The sequence below is a fragment of the Hyperolius riggenbachi genome, chromosome 8 (genome assembly GCF_040937935.1).
Source record: "Hyperolius riggenbachi isolate aHypRig1 chromosome 8, aHypRig1.pri, whole genome shotgun sequence".
NCBI classification, from domain to species: Eukaryota; Metazoa; Chordata; class Amphibia; order Anura; family Hyperoliidae; genus Hyperolius; species Hyperolius riggenbachi.
This window is the reverse complement of record NC_090653.1, coordinates 124,572,845-124,591,133: the sequence shown is the minus strand read 5'-3', so window position 1 is coordinate 124,591,133 and position 18,289 is coordinate 124,572,845. Positions and strand designations below refer to the sequence as shown.

General features: G+C 41.5%; 1 long non-coding RNA gene across 1 annotated transcript in view; it reads left to right on the top strand.

The window, feature by feature from the left end:
* The first annotated feature begins 6,752 nt into the window (after window positions 1-6,752).
* LOC137528311 (uncharacterized) overlaps window positions 6,753-18,289 on the top strand; it is a 17,061-nt gene continuing 5,524 nt past the window's right edge. The window contains exons 1-2 of the long non-coding RNA XR_011023360.1: window positions 6,753-6,841; window positions 15,035-15,082. This is a non-coding gene — a long non-coding RNA (uncharacterized lncRNA). The remainder of the gene's footprint in view (window positions 6,842-15,034; window positions 15,083-18,289) is intronic.

Below are 18,289 nucleotides of genomic sequence, written 5' to 3'. Positions count from 1 at the left end.
TTTTTAATATATGATATACTGGCTTTAATTCACTGTTTGGTAAAAAAAAATAATAGGTCGGTAAAATACCTCATTCTGTGTTTTTGACATTTTTTCCAAATTCACTAAGATTTTCACAAATTCGGTAATAGTTTGTTAATTTCCCCCCCCCCCTCCCTCCCCCCAAAAAAGTATGGCTTCATTCCAATAAGGCATGCTCATGTAACACTTAGAAGTCTTACCAGCTGTGACGTAGGTTTTGGCAGCAAGCTGTGTTCTGCTCAAATGATGTTCTGTAGATAGAGTTGTGCTGATTCTTCTGGTACAAGTGGTCTGCCAAAACAGGAGCCATTCCTTTGCAAGTTGCTTCTGCATCTTGTGTTTTGTTTATTTTCTCATGTTCTTCCCTGCAGTAAATAAGCACCAATGGGGTGAGAAGATAGACAGGGTATTTCCTCCTATTGGCTGGCTCCTTCGCCTTTCTATTTTACCGATCAGCTGTTAATTACCGACCGCTCCAAGGAGGAGGTAAAATACCACGAAACGATCGTCGGTGTATGGTCAGAGTTTTGCACATGTGTGATGGGACAATAAAGAATTATACTGTTCCTGCATAAGTCTTTGTGCGGATCCGTACTTTTCTTTGTAAAATACCAAACATCTCACATGTTCTTACCAAATGCTCTAATCTTTGTGAATTGACATTTATTGAGGCATATACTGCGCAAGACGGTAATTTACCTCACTAGATGGTAGGTAATTAAACATTTCCCTGCATTACAGCGGTTTTCTGCATTTCTGGTCATTCGGTAATGCTTAGTGAATTGATGCTAATGCTTGCGTTCCCTAAACCACTGCTCAAAAAAGTTCCTGTTTTTGTTTTATTTCTTGTATTTACTTTCATAAATTCCATAAAAAGGCTTTAATTCAAACCCTGTTAATCACAGTATGTGAGGGGCAAAAAAAACCGTAATGGGAATTTGAATAATTTTTTACTGTACAAAATATTTTTACTTGTCTTTGTTCCTGTTTGTCGGAAACAAAGAGTAATAAAGCACAAAAGCAGTTCCAATCAGTGCATATAATAAAGTCTCTTGTTAAAAAGGGCGCCAGATATAAACAATATTCAAGTTATTATCATTTAGTAAAATGGGCACCAGATTGTGCTGTAAAATATTGTTTATAATGCTGATATTCTACTATTCCCCACTGTACTCTATTTTTACATTTAGTAAAATGGGCACCATTAAGAGTTACATGATAGCGCAAGAAAAAACCCAATCGCAAACAAATGCTAACAACATGTGATCACTAACAGGCCATTGAGTGTAATGATTAGTGCAGCACTGCATGGTTTGTCATTCATGGCAAAGCACGCACGATTTAAAGCGGGAGTGTCACCATAAAAATCAAATTTCAACAGCAACTGGTCTGAGTGTATTATGTGATAAAGATGCTAATCCTGCATTCAAAACTTTTTCTGCTGTTATGATTTGGAGTTATCACATACTTTAGGAGCACTGGCCCTTTAGTAGTCAGTGCCAAACAGTTGTATGCTGTTTTTTTTTTTCAATCTATAATATAGTCCTCCTCTTCCATTTATTTCCCTGCCAGCTGCTTATCGGAAACACGATCCCCTGCTTACTTGTGTTTACAAGAAAGGCTGAGGTGACTAAGCGATTGGAGGGGAAAAGAAAACAGAAAAGGGCAGAAATGACATCAGGATTTAGTTTCGGGTGTGGGCAAAAGACATGGCCCCCACCAGGAACAGAATTCTCTTCATTTGCTATATAATGTTCACTGAAATCAAAACGTGGACAATACGATACATGTGTTATGTAAGTAGATCAAGTATTTATCTACTTATTGTAATGATCTGCTCTGCTGTCTGCTCAGGCAGACAGCTTTTTGACCATTTTTTAGGTCTAAGTGCTGCAGGTCTCTGGAAAATAGACCTGTCTTCACTCTGCAAGTTTCAGAGTTACTGTTCTGGTGAGGAATTTGCATCCACTTGTCATGCAAATTGCTTAGCTGCTTCCTTTGATGGCTTGCAGTATAAATACCATTTCCTCCCAGAATTCCCTGCTGGTCATGAAGGTTTGTTCCTGCTAACTTGCCTGGAGTATCAGCCCTCTGCTCTTTGTTGGCTAATATTGTTATCTTAGAGTAGTTATCCTTTGGGAGTGCTCCTTGCAATACGATACATGTGTTATGTAAGTAGATCAAGTATTTATCTACTTATTGTAATGATCTGCTCTGCTGTCTGCTCAGGCAGACAGCTTTTTGACCATTTTTTAGGTCTGAGTGCTGCAGGTCTCTGGAAAAGAGACCTGTCTTCACTCTGCAAGTTTCAGAGTTACTGTTCTGGTGAGGAATTTGCATCCACTTGTCATGCAAATTGCTTAGCTGCTTCCTTTGATGGCTTGCAGTATAAATACCATTTCCTCCCAGAATTCCCTGCTGGTCATGAAGGTTTGTTCCTGCTAACTTGCCTGGAGTATCAGCCCTCTGCTCTTTGTTGGCTAATATTGTTATCTTAGAGTAGTTATCCTTTGGGAGTGCTCCTTGCATTCCTATTTAGTGCAGTCAGGTTTGTGTTATAATTTGTACTGCCTATTCTGTCTTGTCTTGTCCTTGCGATTGCACTGTCGCCAGCGGTTGGCGGTAGTGAATCGTTCTGTCTGTTTGGATCACACCCGCCCTAGCGTTAGAGGCGGTGGATCTCTTTGTATTCTGTCTTGGAGTTTAGTCCCAGCTGCGGTTGCTGCTGGTTACTCCTTCTGTCTGTCTTGTTGTGCGGATCGCACTCGCTCTTGCGGAAGAGCAGTGGATTCTTTCAGTCCTGTTCCTGTGTACGGATCGCACTCGCTCTTGCGGAAGAGCAGTGGATCCAATCTTACTTGTTCCTGTTGTCTGTTTGTCCGGAGCAAACGCTTGCTGTTGCCTGAGGTAAGGCAACCGATTAGCACGCGTTTCTGTTATTTGTTTGTTTGTGTTTCTGGGTTCATTTGTTTGTCAGGGTTGGCGTGTTTTGTCTCTGTTGCGCTTCTCTTGCGGAGACCGCGCCATTAACGTGTTTTGTCGCTGTTGCGCTTCTCGTGCGGTGACCGCGTTTGTTAGTGCGTTTGTTATTTTCTTTGGCATTCTGATCATTATTGTTTGCTGTGTCTTTCTTACTACGTCTATGCTCTGTCTTTACTCAGTCTTGTGTCGCTGTTAGCAATCGCCATTTCTTGCGATTGCTTTCCCACTTGGTCTTCGCTGTTGTGTGTTCACCGTCGCCAGGTGGCGACTAGATTGGTGAACATACATGCATTCTGTCTCTGTGCTCCCTCTCTTTCACTAGGGGCTATCTTGCCCTGTATTGCTTCCCCTCGTACAATTCCTATCTGGTATCTGTGGCCGTGCAGAAGGTTTATTCCTTGCACTCCACAGCTCCATCTGCCGGTGGGAATTCCCCTCTACAGGTGCATTGCACCACAGCTGGGTTCTGTTATTCAGGCGTTTGTGGAGGATTTCCGCAGTGTCAGCGCGCGTCTTGTAAGCTTACCACGGAGATAATTCCACAATCGTTACACTTATATATGTTTTTTTTCCCCTTGCATAGTATGGCTAATCCTACTGCTTTAAGCAAACTGTGTTCCCTGCCTAAGCTTATGTCCCCCCACAAAATTCACACAAGTTTCCACATGTCTCAAACCCCCCAATCGCCAGACAAAATACTTGGTAAGTGTTCCTCTGTAATCTAGCACTCCCCTCACCAAATCTAATTTCTAATATGGAGGGAGCTCAGAGTTTTTCACCCCCCCCAGAACTTGCCACTCTGCCTTCCTTCCACAGCAGACCAGCAGAGCATGTGTGAGATCTCATCTGATTCCAGCATGGGAGTGTACTCTTTCTCTACAGGGTCGGAACTGGGGGGGGTGTAAAAACTCTGAGGTTCCTCTGTAACACAGCCCACCCTGCAACTATGTATTGATCTGAGACTTATCTATGCACTCTGAGTACTTCAAGAGAAAAACACTTTACAAATATTATTGTTTTGTATATATATATATATATATATATATACAGTGAAGGAAAGAATTATTTGACCCCTCACTGATTTTGTAAGTTTGTCCAATGACAAAGAAATGAAAAGTCTCAGAACAGTATCATTTCAATGGTAGGTTTATTTTAACAGTGGCAGATAGCACATCAAAAGGAAAATCGAAAAAATAACCTTAAATGAAAGATAGCAACTGATTTGCATTTCATTGAGTGAAATAAGTTTTTGAACCCTCTAACAATAAAAGACTTAATACTTAGTGGAAAAACCCTTGTTTGCAAGCACAGAGGTCAAACGTTTCTTGTAATTGATGACCAAGTTTGCACACATTTTAGGAGGAATGTTGGTCCACTCCTCTTTGCAGATCATCTCTAAATCCCTAAGGTTTCGAGGCTGTCTCTGTGCAACTCTGAGCTTGAGCTCCCTCCATAGGTTTTCTATTGGATTAAGGTCCGGAGACTGACTAGGCCACTCCATGACCTTAATGTGCTTCTTCTTGAGCCACTCCTTTGTTGCCTTCGCTGTATGTTTTGGGTCATTGTCGTGCTGGAACACCCATCCACGACCCATTTTCAGTTTCCTGGCAGAGGGAAGGAGGTTGTCGTTCAGGATTTCACGATACATGGCTCCGTCCATTTTCCCGTTAATGCGATTAAGTTGTCCTGTGCCCTTAGCAGAAAAACACCCGCAAAGCAAAATGTTTCCACCCCCATGCTTGACGGTGGGGACGGTGTTTTGGGGGTCATAGGCAGCATTTTTTTCCCTCCAAGTAAGGGGGCTTTTAGGACCATTGTAGTCCCTTACACACCCCAATGAGTTCTGGGTCACCATGAGCTTGCTGGTTAGTCTGTGCCTCTCGGATTTACAAGCCCTACTCCATAGAGCCAAATTAATCCATGCCATGCACTGATGAGCATCAAACAATCCGAAACAGTCTGTATGCATGTTGGATTATTATGGCTCTGTACATATTAACAAGCTGACACATCATTGCATTCCAGCGGTTCTGGAGGTGTGTTTAGCTTCTAAGGGTACAATGGTTAATTTGCATATATTCAGCAGTGGTGCCTGGGAGACATCTCGAGCTCACTCCAACCTGAATTATCGCAAATTCTTTCTGTTTTAGGAAAGCAAACTTTTGTTTTTCCCTCCAAACACAGCAAGTTGAGTTAATGCCAAAGAGCTCTATTTTGGTCTTATCAGACCACAGCACCTTCTCCCAGTCACTCACAGAATCATTCAGGTGTACATTGGCAAACTTCAGACGGGCCTGCACATGTGCCTTCTTGAGCAGGGGGACCTTGCGAGCCCTGCAGGATTTTAATCCATTGCGGTGTAATGTGTTTCCAATGGTGACTGTGGTCCCTGCTAATTTGAGGTCATTCACTAACTCCTCCCGTGTAGTTCTAGGATGCTTTTTCACCTTTCTCAGAACCATTGACACCCCACGAGGTGAGATCTTGCGTGGAGCCCCAGAGCGAGGTCGATTGATGGTCATTTTGTGCTCCTTCCATTTTCGAACAATCGCACCAACAGTTGTCACCTTCTCTCCCAGCTTCTTGCTAATGGTTTTGTAGCCCATTCCAGCCTTGTGCAGGTCTACAATTTTGTCTCTGACATCCTTGGACAGCTCTTTGGTCTTTCCCATGTTGGAGAGTTTGGAGTCTGCTTGATTGATTGATTCTGTGGACAGGCGTCTTTTATACAGGTGACTAGTTAAGACAGGTGTCCTTAATGAGGGTGACTAATTGAGTAGAAGTGTCTAACCACTCTGTGGGAGCCAGAACTCTTAATGGTTGGTAGGGGTTCAAAAACGTATTTCACTCAATGAAATGCAAATCAGTTGCTATCTTTTATTTAAGGTTATTTTTTCGATTTTCCTTTTGATGTGCTATCTGCCACTGTTAAAATAAACCTACCATTGAAATGATACTGTTCTGAGACTTTTCATTTCTTTGTCATTGGACAAACTTACAAAATCAGTGAGGGGTCAAATAATTATTTCCTCCACTGTATATACTGTATATATTCTATGCAATTGCAAATATTAAAATGGTTATGAATACATGAAGGTTGTTAATGTTGAAACACTGAAAGGCATGTAGTATTTCTATAATTACGCAATGGCGCAAATCGTCAACATTTACAATTATTATTATTTAGTATTTATATAGCGCCGACATCTTCCGCAGCACCGTACAAGAGTATATTGTCTTGTCACTTAACTGTACCTCTGAGGGGCTCACAATCTAATCCCTACCATAGTCCTATGTCTATGTATGTATCATGTAGTGTATGTATTGTAGTCTAGGGCCAATTTAGGGGGAAGCCAATTAACTTATCTGTATGTTTTTGGCAAGTGGGAGGAAACCAGAGTACCCGGAGGAAACCCACACAGACACAGGGAGAACATACAAACTCCTTGCAGATGTTGACCTGGCTGGGATTCGAACTGGGGACCCACCGTTGCAAGGCGAGAGCGCTAACCACTATGCCACCGTGCTGCCCTCAATGCTATATTTATCTAAGGGGGAAGTCAAGATTACCAAGACAATGTGTGGACAGTCTGAGAAAACATCTAAAATGTTGCAATGAATCCATATTTCCTCTAGGTGGCAGAGCAGCACAACTGTAGGCTCTGAAGCTGGCCTTTAACATTCAGTGACAGTACAGTTGGTAAACAGCTCTATTCCAAAGGACAGTTAGTACTCTTAACACATGCTAAAAATAAGCATCTTTACTGTGGTTGAGAGAGGAAGAAATCTGCAGCTTATATATGAAAACAACACACATATAGAGCTGGCTTAAATCTATGTAATTCCTAAGTAATTTATAAAGAGCTTAAAATGTATTTTGAAGCCTGACAAACAGAGATAAAAGAGCTGCCTGAAGAGGAAACAGACTCGAGCTCATTTCAAAGATATTGAGTTTACTGATTCCTAACACAGCGCTGCATTACCACACAAACCTCAAGCATCAACCCATCACTATAAGCAAGACGTTTATGAGCAGGTCTCTGGCTGCTCTAATATCTCACTGCATTTGTACTATGGGAGAATATGCTGAGGGTGTTTATAGAGGCTGTACGCCCAAAGCTAGGATAACCTCTGTTCATCACTCACACATATAAATGCAGGGAGGCATCCATGCACACACGCATGTATACATACATATATTCACAAACAGAAAAAAACACACACACACACACTCACTCTACAGATTTTATTATCTTTAAATTGAATTATTGCCAAAACCCTGTCAAGCAACAAAAAAAACTAAGGGCTTGATTCACAAACCCGTGCTAACTGTTAGCACGGGCGTGCTAAACAGCACATGAAGTGTCGCTCGAGGACTTTTGCGCGTGCAAAGTCCCGCAAATGTGCGACCGTGAACATTTCCGCATGATAACGTGGACATTTCTGCATGATAACATGGACTTTTGCGTGCGATCGGCGGCCGATCATGCGCAAAAGTCTGCATTATCACGTGCAAATGTCTGCGATTGCTGTTAGCACGGGTTTGTGAATCAAGCCCATAGTGATTTTTGTTGCTTGACAGGGTTTTGAGTGGCGCTCGTGGACTTTGCGCATGATAATGTGGACTTTTGCATGCGATCGGCGGCCAATTGCGAGCAAAAGTCCACGTTATCATGCGCAAATGTCCATGGTCGCGTGATCGTGGGACTTTGCGCGCGCAAAAGTCCGCGAGCGGCACTTCATGTGCTAACTGTTTAGCACGGGTTTGTGAATCAAGCCCTATATATTGCTGTTTATTTATAGCTCAAAATCTGCATTTTATGTTTATGTTACAGTTCTTTTTTTATATGTGTATGAACAGGAGCTTAGCTTAGGTGCTCTGAGCCCCAGTAGGAGTTTTACATTGGGCCCTCTCAAGCTCTCTATACATAACAATTGATATGGAGCACAGCTGCAGTGTCAGAGAGGTGTAGGCTGGGGAGGAGAACAGTCTATTAATGGTTATAACTAATTAAAGCACATATCGAGGTGATCAGCAGCAGCTATAAAGAGTTGAAGGAAGGCCCCTACTGGGTCCCTCTGGTCCAGGGGCCCTGGTGCAGTCGCTACCTCTGCATCCCCTATTGCTATGCCACTGTGTATGGAGTTAGACTTTATCCTATGTACACATTTGTGACTACGCCTTCACGTTTAGTAAAAAAGGTGCTGCCATGATGTATAGTAATGTGAAACAGGTTACAGGAAGTGTGCACAGTCTTCAATCAATCTCGTATAACTCTTTATTTGTGATTGGTGTCTGTAGTTATTACTATTCATTAGATCTGATCTGAACATGCATGTATCTTTAGCAGTTTTTCATTCATGCATACTTTAATGTATGGCAATATCTCTCACTTATTTACTTACAGTATTTATATAGTTTATAAAGTACCATCATGTTTACAACACTTTGTAGAGTGAATGACAAAACAAACATCTCTAATTGTCTATATAGTCTAATATCCCTACCACAGTTTCTCTAAATCAGGGTCAGATTTACCATAAGGCACTGTAGGCACGTGCCTACAGGTGTCTGATAATGGAAAGGTGGCTCACTCCCCTCCCAGAGCACCTCCCTCCTTCCCTATGCAGAGTCCTGATGAGAGTGTAAATGAGAGGTTACTCTCCCTGCTCTCGGCATTCCACTGATGAGATCTCTCTTCAGTCAGAGGCATCTCTAGCTACTTAATACTGAGGTTCCTCTAGCTATCTAATACTTGGGGGCATCTCTAGCTACTAAATATTGAGGGTACTGCTGACTACCTAATGCTAAGGGGCACCGGTAGCTACCTATGACAGGCAAGGGAAGTAAGGGAGATGTGACAGCTGGGCCAGCCAGCACACTTGCAGTCCCGAAATTGGTTGCATTGTTGGTCAGGCATGCACTTGGCGGCACCGATTTTTATCCAATTAGATTATAATAATCAAATTAGATGGTCGATCGGCCGCCAAGTCGCTTGATGTATGGCCACCTTAAGAGGTTAGGTCTGCTTTAATGTTCAATCAGATCTCAGCTCACAGTTCATAGACTTGAAGGTGTGTAGGTAATGTCCCTCTTCCTTTTTATGCATTTTTGGATGGCCAACTAGAAGCAGGAAATTTGGACGCCCACCACTAGGATATTTGGGTGCAGCCATACACCACAATATTAACTGCGGTTATAGCGGTGCTCTGTGGACAATTTGGGCCCTGGATATAGCCAATGCGCTGAGGCAGCAGAGGGACAAATGGCGACAAAGCTTGTAGTGCAAATAGAGGCAGTGGAGGTAAGTTATCAGGTGCTAGTGTTAGATATGGGTGAGGAGTTAGCGTTAGGTGTAGGAAGTAGGAACAGGTAGGTTAGTGTAAGGAGTAAGTAGGGGTAGGTTAGTGTTAGGTTTAGGTAGCGGTAGGTTTGTTTTATAAATAGGTAGAAAGGTAGGTATCTGTTTTCTATAAAGTTTGCCCTTTCTCAGGTGCTGGACTGAAACCCCCTTCCAGAATGTTGAGGGAAATAAAGGAGAAGAGAGTCAACATCAGATCCTTCACACTATAGCCGCGCCAATATTCTGTATCACCGTTTGTGATCCAAGGAATTCCTAAAAATAAAAACACAGCAGACCAGGCCTTCTCATAGTGAGTATCGTCTCATCAGTGACACCCTTGTGCAATCGCACACACTGCGTGAGGAATAAAGGTACTATCACCAGGGTAGATGGGGATCACACGCCCCGCCCTTTCCTTCCCTGCTCACCAGAAAATTTCTTGTCAGTACTGCATATCACAAAGCATCCATGCCGTTTAAGAACCTTAAAAACATCAAGCGTATTCACATAGCATAAAACCGCTTTAATAGGCTCCCAATGGCCCCCAAATTAAAACTGCGTACATAAAATTTTCTTGTATATTAGCATATCACAATACCACATCGCCGCCAGCTCCGGTCACCTCTCACATGCCCAGGCCGCGTCTCCTCCGATCAGTGGTAGTACAGCGTGCGTCCTCCAAGCTCCGCCCTACGCGTTTCGTCACGTGCCAGGTTGTGACTCATCAGGGGCTGGAGTGCGCACGTTCCCTGTAGCAATATATATGCTTAACCCCACCCCCTCCACTCCCACCCCGGCCAACCTTTAGGGTGTCAGAGATCTGGGCGGGACATCATGGGAGGTCGGGCCGATGCTGTTTACATATTAACCTAAAATAAACATATAAATACTCACACAATGCATTGTTTACTTAAAACTGACATATACGTTCCTCTAAATACATAATTTCTCCAAATACATATGTGTAAACTACTTCCTACGTACAACTATGACCATCCAAAACTACATTACCCGAAGTTCTCCTCTTTCCATGCACGTGAGATGTGCAGATGTAAATTTTCCAAACATTCTAATCCTGTGCGTCTGCATACGCAGCTCCATTGCCCCGCAAACACTACATGGGGAATAGAAGCCACGTCCATCTCCTCCCACCACGTATAGATTCAAATGGCTCTTCATACGGACTACACTACCCAGAATCCTCAGCTTCACCAGTGATTCCCACCCCCTATACTCGTATCCTCCTCACCTCTGTAAAACTCAATACCACCCACTAATAAACTTATATTCATCAACCTTTTATAAACCTAAATAACACTCTTAGTATTAACATCAATTAATATCCCTTTTTGTAGTGTTTTTGTACTGATTAAGTCACGCTACTGTTGTTTACCTATATACTGCCATCTAGTGTCAGAATATCTAATGACATTCCTTATTCATTTTAATCATTAGAAATAAAACAATTTAAATCAATCTCAATATTCAAACCTTCTGGTTTCATAGTATGCAGATTGTAGATCCACCGTGTTTCCATTTTAGAGATTTCACGCACTCTATTACAGCCCCTCCATTGTGGATGCAGTTTTTCTATTGCACAGAAATACATTTGTGAAGGATCACACCCATGGTATTTTTTAAAATGAGCTGACACACTATGGTTTTCATGACCCTTTTTCACCTTGTATATATGTTCATCAATACGCTTTTTTAGCATCCTTGTAGTTCTTCCTACGTATTGTACTCCACACGTACACCATATAAGGTAAACTACATATTTCGTTGTACATGTGATAAAGGATTTTATCTTATAGGCCTCAATTCACGGAGCTTTATCAAACACTTTATCAAACGTTTGATAATTTTCCTCATGGGTAAAATCTAATTTTGAATTCACTAAGGTGTTATAGATCTATCAAATGTTTTTTCGATGAAATGATCAATAAATCTATAACACTTTAGTGAATTCAAAATTAGATTTAACCCATGAGGAAAATTATCAAACGTTTGATAAAGTGTTTGATAAAGCTCCGTGAATTGAGGCCATATTCACATTTGGTCACACTGGATTCAAACTCATATTTCTTTTTTCTGTTAACTACATTCTGTCTGCAACCCAAACAGCTTCTACATGGGTAGAACCCAGGTTTTTGCCACTCATTATCTCTGTTCAGCTTAGGTGGATCATCAACATCAGATCCTTGTTGGGAGAATAATTCCAATCCGAGTCCCTTACTGCTCTCTGGATCTGGTCTTGCCCTTACTCATCATGTTTTCTGAACCTGCCTATATAAAGACTGAATTTGCTGCATTTGACTGGCCCTCCACTGTGGTCTGTGACATTGGCAGCCTCTTGCCCCTTCTCAACCTCCACTACATATGATCCAATCAGAACCCACTTCTGGGAGTTATTTTCTCATTTGATTTGAGCACTTTTGCCAAACAGAATAAGTTATACCCAATACATTTCCACACAGATTTTCAAGGAACTCAGCCAATGCAGTAGATCCCTGGTGGCCACTTCCTCAAAGCCTGACATGCTGCATGCTTTCTATAGTCTCTACCCTCTTCAGAAGTTAGTCAGGTCAGTGTCTCGGTCCACATACACTAGGGAGAACAGGACCAACCGACATCCCTTATTAGCTAGCCTCCCTACTGACTGACAACCAATGGATAAACTGGCAACTAAGCAGGGATGGCTACAGTGGGAATCTCACATGACTTAACAGTTTTGCTAGAATATCCATGAGACATTTTTATAAAAAAAAAAAAAAAAAAGAAGTTAATATAATATGGCTCTGCTTGTATGTATTTTTGCAAAGCATTGAAAGTGCAAAAAAATGTATCCAAAATGTAATTTGCTGTGTAAGTGTAAAGCACATACCGGTATATGGGTATAGGTTTTGAAGTCATACCCATCACTAGAGATCAGAGCATTTTTTTTTTGTTTTTTTTGTAATAATGAAGCTTACTGAAAATAATTAAGGTTTCTAGACAAAGACAGCTTTAGTATTAAATTGTCCACAAGCGGGCATGAGATCCTGTTCATATCTGTGGGAAAAAATACATTTAGTGAAAATTAACTGTAAGAAAAACAGGTTTATTTTTAAAAATGTTTAATGTGGAGAAAGATTCATCCTAATTAATCTTTCACAACAGTAAACATTGTTGTTTTTGTTATTTGCCAAACTATATTTATATAAAATGTATTATGTTAACTTTAGAGATTGGAAAGTGGAGTATCACACTGAGCTTTCTGGATCGTAGTTAATCAGGCTCAAAAGTTATTCCAAAACACACATAGCCAATAATCTGACTCTTGCTATTAAAGGATATCTGTGGTGAAAAATAAAAAAATATATACCGGTATGTTTTTAAACTTTTATAAAATGTTGATAATGTATTGATATTTATTATTTAAAAAGCTATATGGGCTTCACGAAATTATATTAGAATCACCATTTTATATCATTGAAGTTTGATAGACACAAGTACACAACATTTATATTACTCTTTTCTCCTGGCGGACTCAAAGCAACATAGCTCCGGCCACTAAGGCGCGCTCAGTAGGCAGTAGCAGTGTTAGGGAGTCTTGCCCAATATCTCCTTACTGAATAGGTGCTGGTTTACTGAACAGGAAGAGGCAAGATTCAACCCCTGGTCTCCTTTGCCGGAGGCAGAGCCCTTAACCAGTACACTTTCCAACCACCGGACACCTGAGGAAGGACTTCGGTCCGTAACATGTAGTACACTTGTTCCGCAATACACAGCAAGATATTTGCAGCCAGTGATGTGCTGTCTCGTTCTTTATTGGCATTATCCAGCCACAGCTGGACCAGCAATACCAAGGGTCCACAAATGAAATATGTTTTTTCCTTACTAATCTAGTGTGGCATATCTTTCAGATGGTATATCCCTGGCTCTTATAGCACTTGTGAGACTGCTATTAGCCTCCCTGGCGTTCAGTTTCTGCTGGATTTCTGTGCAAAAAGTGTTCCAGTTAATTTTCAAAACCTTTTTTCCTGTAACTTAACAAAATGTGTCAAGCAAGGGTCTAGTATACATTTTGAGTATAATCCAAGCTTGAAACACAAAATCAAATGCAAACTAAAAACTGACAGTTACCCCCCCCCCCCCCCCCCCAAAAAAAAATATCTAATCATTTACACTTCCAAGCTGCAGCTGCACTGATACGAATGAAAAGGTGGCCATATATTTAGGGATGATGGGCAGATTTGACCAAGAGACAAATTTCTCTCTGATCTAACCTGATTAGAGAGAGATCTGTCGGCTGCCCATACATCGCAGGCAGATTCGATTTTATAATGAAATTTCTCGGGAATAAGCTGTGTCCACTGCCTCGAGTGCCTCACCATTGCACCCTCCCCCATGTATAAAAGTATCTCCCAGGTGTGCATTTATACATTACCTGTCCTGTGTCTCCCACTGTGGGGTGCTCACCCGTCTTCGAATTCCCCCACCAGTTATTGTATTGGATTCAATACTACAAAAAAATTGTTTGCTGTGAGAAGTTGATGACGCTGCTTGACCCTGGCGGTGAACATCACTATGGGAGGTACATCAAGCTGCGCGCCACAGTACCCTGGACGTAGTAGAGTAGCTGGTGATGTGATCGGGTGACACCAGACACCAGGCACGGAGACTACCAACACCGGCCACCTGCGATCACTTCAGAGGGAGGGAGACATGGAAGTATATCGCTGCAGGGGATCTGTAAATACGCTATGGCTGCAGAGGGAGAGGAGGCGGGGGGGACCGCACCGCTAAAAGGGGGTGATTACTGGGGAGTAACACTTATCCTGGCCCTCCTATAGCTAGCTAACATGTGCTGGGACAATTATAGCTAGCTAACCTGGTCTGGGTGGACACAGTGTGTTAAAAAAAAACCCTGAGCGGCATGCCCGACACTGTGTCAGGCATAACGCTTTTAGCAAGTTTTCCTTGCCCGACACAGTGTCGGGCATACCGCCCAGGAGGTTAATGGCAATCATTGAAGAGATTACAGAGAGGACCCACAGATTACATCAGGCAAGAGCCAGACAGCTGCTAAGTCTAGGAAGTGTAGTGCATGTCCAACATTGCCGCATATATGGAGTCCAAAGCTCTGTGGCTCCCCAACAGTGCTGCATACAGGGGCGTAGCAATAGGGGGTGCAGAGGTAGCGACCGCATCGGGGCCCTTGGGCCAGAGGGGCCCCGAAGGGCCCTCCTTCAACTGCAGTATTATCTCTCTATTGGTCCTGTGCTCATAATAATGACTTCTCTAGATACTTTGAATAGTGGTGATTATTAACAAGCTATTTCCCAACCCCTTCTTGCACCTCTGACACTGTAGTTGCCACTGTCAGGTTTTGGTGCGCCGTATCAATGGTTATGTATAGAATGCTTGTGGGGGCCCCAATGTAAAACTTGCATCGCGGCCCACAGCTCCTTAGCTACGCCACTGGCTGCATAGCTGCATGTAAGTTGGTTGGCTTGATTTGTGAAGGAGAAATGAGAAAAAGTTATTTAAAAAATAAATAAATACAATTTAATAGAAGTTTATGATAGATGTTAAATATGTGAATAAACTTATTAAAATACAAGAGAATAATGATGAAAATACAGTGTGCATGTGTGGTGTGTGTGTTAAAAAAATCTTCATTTTTGTTTTTTGATTTTTCACAGATATCCTTTGAAGGATACAGTATGTGACCCGAGGCAAAGCTACCTACGGTAAGCACTGAGGTATGTTTATGCTAGATCCACATACAGTACCTATGTGCGTTGTCCGTTCCCCTCCTCATTCCCGCAGGTCCCCCAATCACTCCTTGAAAAATTTGACTTTGACTAAAGTCAATCTTTTTAGACAGGAAGAAGCAAGAAGCACCTGTTTTTTATAGTTAGACTTTAAAGATCTTCATTATCTGAACCTGCTAGTAGAAAGTATTTTCTTATACTGTTTATTTTGTATCCAGGACCGGATTTACCATAAGGCCTTGTAGGCATGTGCCTACAGGCGCCTGATGATGGAAAGGAGGCTCAAATCCCTCTCTGAGCGCTTCCCTCTCTCCTTCCCCATGCATGAATCCCAAGAAGAGCGTAAATGTGAGGTTACTCACCCAGCTCTTGGCATTTCACAGACGAGATATTCCTCCAGTCGGGGGCCACGCTAGCTACTTAATATTGAGGGTACCTCTGGCTACCTAATGCTAAGGGAAACCTGTAGCTGCCTATGATGGGCAAGGGAAGTAAGGGAGAAGTGACGGCTGAGCCGGCCAGCACACTTGTGGTGTGATTCAGCGGAGGTTTGTAGGTTAATGGAGGGTGAAGTCTAGGGTGCCTATAGGCTCCTGTGAGGTAAATCTGGGCCTGTTTGTATCAGTTTTGTAGTATTCAGTAGTAGTATTCAGTATTGTATTATTTACTTGAGGCTATGTTGGGACACCAGTATTGGAGCATTCACATAATAAAAATAATAATCTGAACATTTGCATAGCGCTTTTCTCCTGTCAGACTCAAAGCACTCAAGAGCTGCAGCTACTGGGACGCACTCAAGAGGCCACCCTGCAGTGGTAGGGAGTCTTGCCTTGAACTCCTTACTGAATAGATACTTGACCTAGCCAGGATTTGAACCCTAGTCTCCCATGTCAAAGGCAGAGCCCTTAACCAGTACACTATCCAGCCACTACATGCATTTGTACTATAGGTTTGCAAAATCAAATTGTGTTCCTAATTTTCAAGCATTTTTTAAAGTTTACTTTTAGTACAAAATAATAAATCTATAAAACACATCTATAAAAAAACTTTACATTTACTGTTATGTTGAGCTCGGACTACATTTTTAACAGTGATCATTTAATTCATTAGTGTGCTTAGTAAAGAATGATTATATACATTTCTGTATACAGATAGATGCAGCTGATTTACAGTAGTCTTAAAGAGGAGCTGTCAGCCATACTATTTCAGAAAAACACACATATATAAGTAGATAAATACTTGCTTTTACTTACATAACATATGTATAGCATTTTAACTGTGTCTATCTTGAAGTCAGCCCTGATGCCATTTCCTCCCTTACTCTCCTCTGCCTGATTGTGTATGCATTGCCCGCCCTCCTCCCAGTCTTCAGGCACTCCCAACCACTCACTCTGCAAAGGAGGACTCGCCAAGGATGTCCTCTTTCCCCTTTAATTTTCTCTTTAATGATGGAACCTTAAAGAACCTGAGGAATATAAAACCATACTGTATGCTGATAATGTCCTTTTGTTTATCTCTCAACCCCTACGTCCTCACCCAATCTTTTGGCTCTTCTGGATACATTTTCTATATTTGCAGGGTTGAAGGTTAACACAATTAAATGTAAAGCGATTCCTTTCAACTTTCCCTCAAGTGTCTATAAAGTATATCAGGCAAATTTTGATTTTGACTGGTTTCTTAAGTACATTCCATACCTTGGGATACATTTATCAGCATCTTATAATTCCTTATTTCAGTATAATATCTCGCAAGTGCTCGCTTCTTCTCTAAAATTACTAAGAGACTGGTCTCAATTTCAGATATCCCTGTTAGGAAAAATGACAGCAATTAAAATGGTCTTACTACCCAGGCTCCTGTATTTTTTTTTTTAGCTCTACCCATTCCTATATCTAAATCCCTTTTGAGTTCTTTCCAGAGCCAACTTTCTAATTTTATTTGGGCAAACCGTCCCCCTAGAATAAGTAGAAAAGTCCTTCATAGAACCTTCTCCTTTGTAGGTGTAGGTCTCCCCAACATTTGGAATTATTATGTAGCAGCCCAATTAGCTCCTATGATTAGATGGTATTCTTTAAACAATAACCCTCTCTGGGTGTCCTTTGAAAAACAATCAACTGGACCATATAACCTCCTTTCATTGTTATTCTCCACTAAAAATATTAGTCGTGAACTTATAGGAGTTAATAAGATTGTTAGTCATAGTTTATCCCTTTAGAAAAGGACCTTTGGACCATCTACTCCTTCTTATTTTAAGGTTTCGATCTTTGGAAACCCTGGTTTCCCCCCTGGAATTCAAAATCTAGGTTCTTTTCAATGGTGGATAGATAACAAAATAGACACGGCAAATAGATTCTTGCTACAGGATAAATTTCTCGATTTTGAAGTTTTTCGTTTTGGTAGAGGAGCCTCTGTAAGAGAAAGATATAGGTACATTCAAATTTGTCACTGAACAGCAGTGGGGTGTTAGCTTTGATTTTGTTAAAAAAAAAAAATCTTCTCCTTCACCTTGTTTAATAGAAACAGCACTTAAATTACTTTTGAGATGGTATAATACGCCCATGAAGCTACAGGCAATTTTCCTAGATCACTCTCCCAAGTGCTTCTGAGGTTGTAGAGCAGATGGCTCTTTACTTCACATTTTTTGGGAATGCTCTACTCTACATTAAACCTCCTGGAATACCCAGGTTATACCAAAGATTATATTTCGCTTTTTTGTTAGCAGCTCATTGGGTAATTGGGTATTGGCTCTTTTGACCAATTTCTTGTTCGGGTTGATGTGATAAGGGATGTTGATAGGCTTTCTCATATAATTTCTTCTAGCTGGAATAAATACTGCTCTGATTGGGATGATTGGAATGATCATAGGTCTCAGGAATTGGGAGGGGGTCATTGATTGTTCATGTTCCCCCTCTTTTTTCTCTGACTGGGTGGCTCTCTTTGGGGTCATATATCCATGCGGTCTATGATTTTTATTTTTTTTACTGGGGGGGGGGGAGGGTGATACCCGGATATGGGATTGCTTAGTTTAGAATATTAGTTAGTTAGTTAATGTTATGCTATATGATTCCTTTTAAACAATCTAGGGTTTCTATTGCATTTGGATATCAGCTCTTTCTCTGACATATTGTTAATGAAGGAGTTATAGCAATTATGTTTTATATTATGATATCTTCAATACAACTTTTC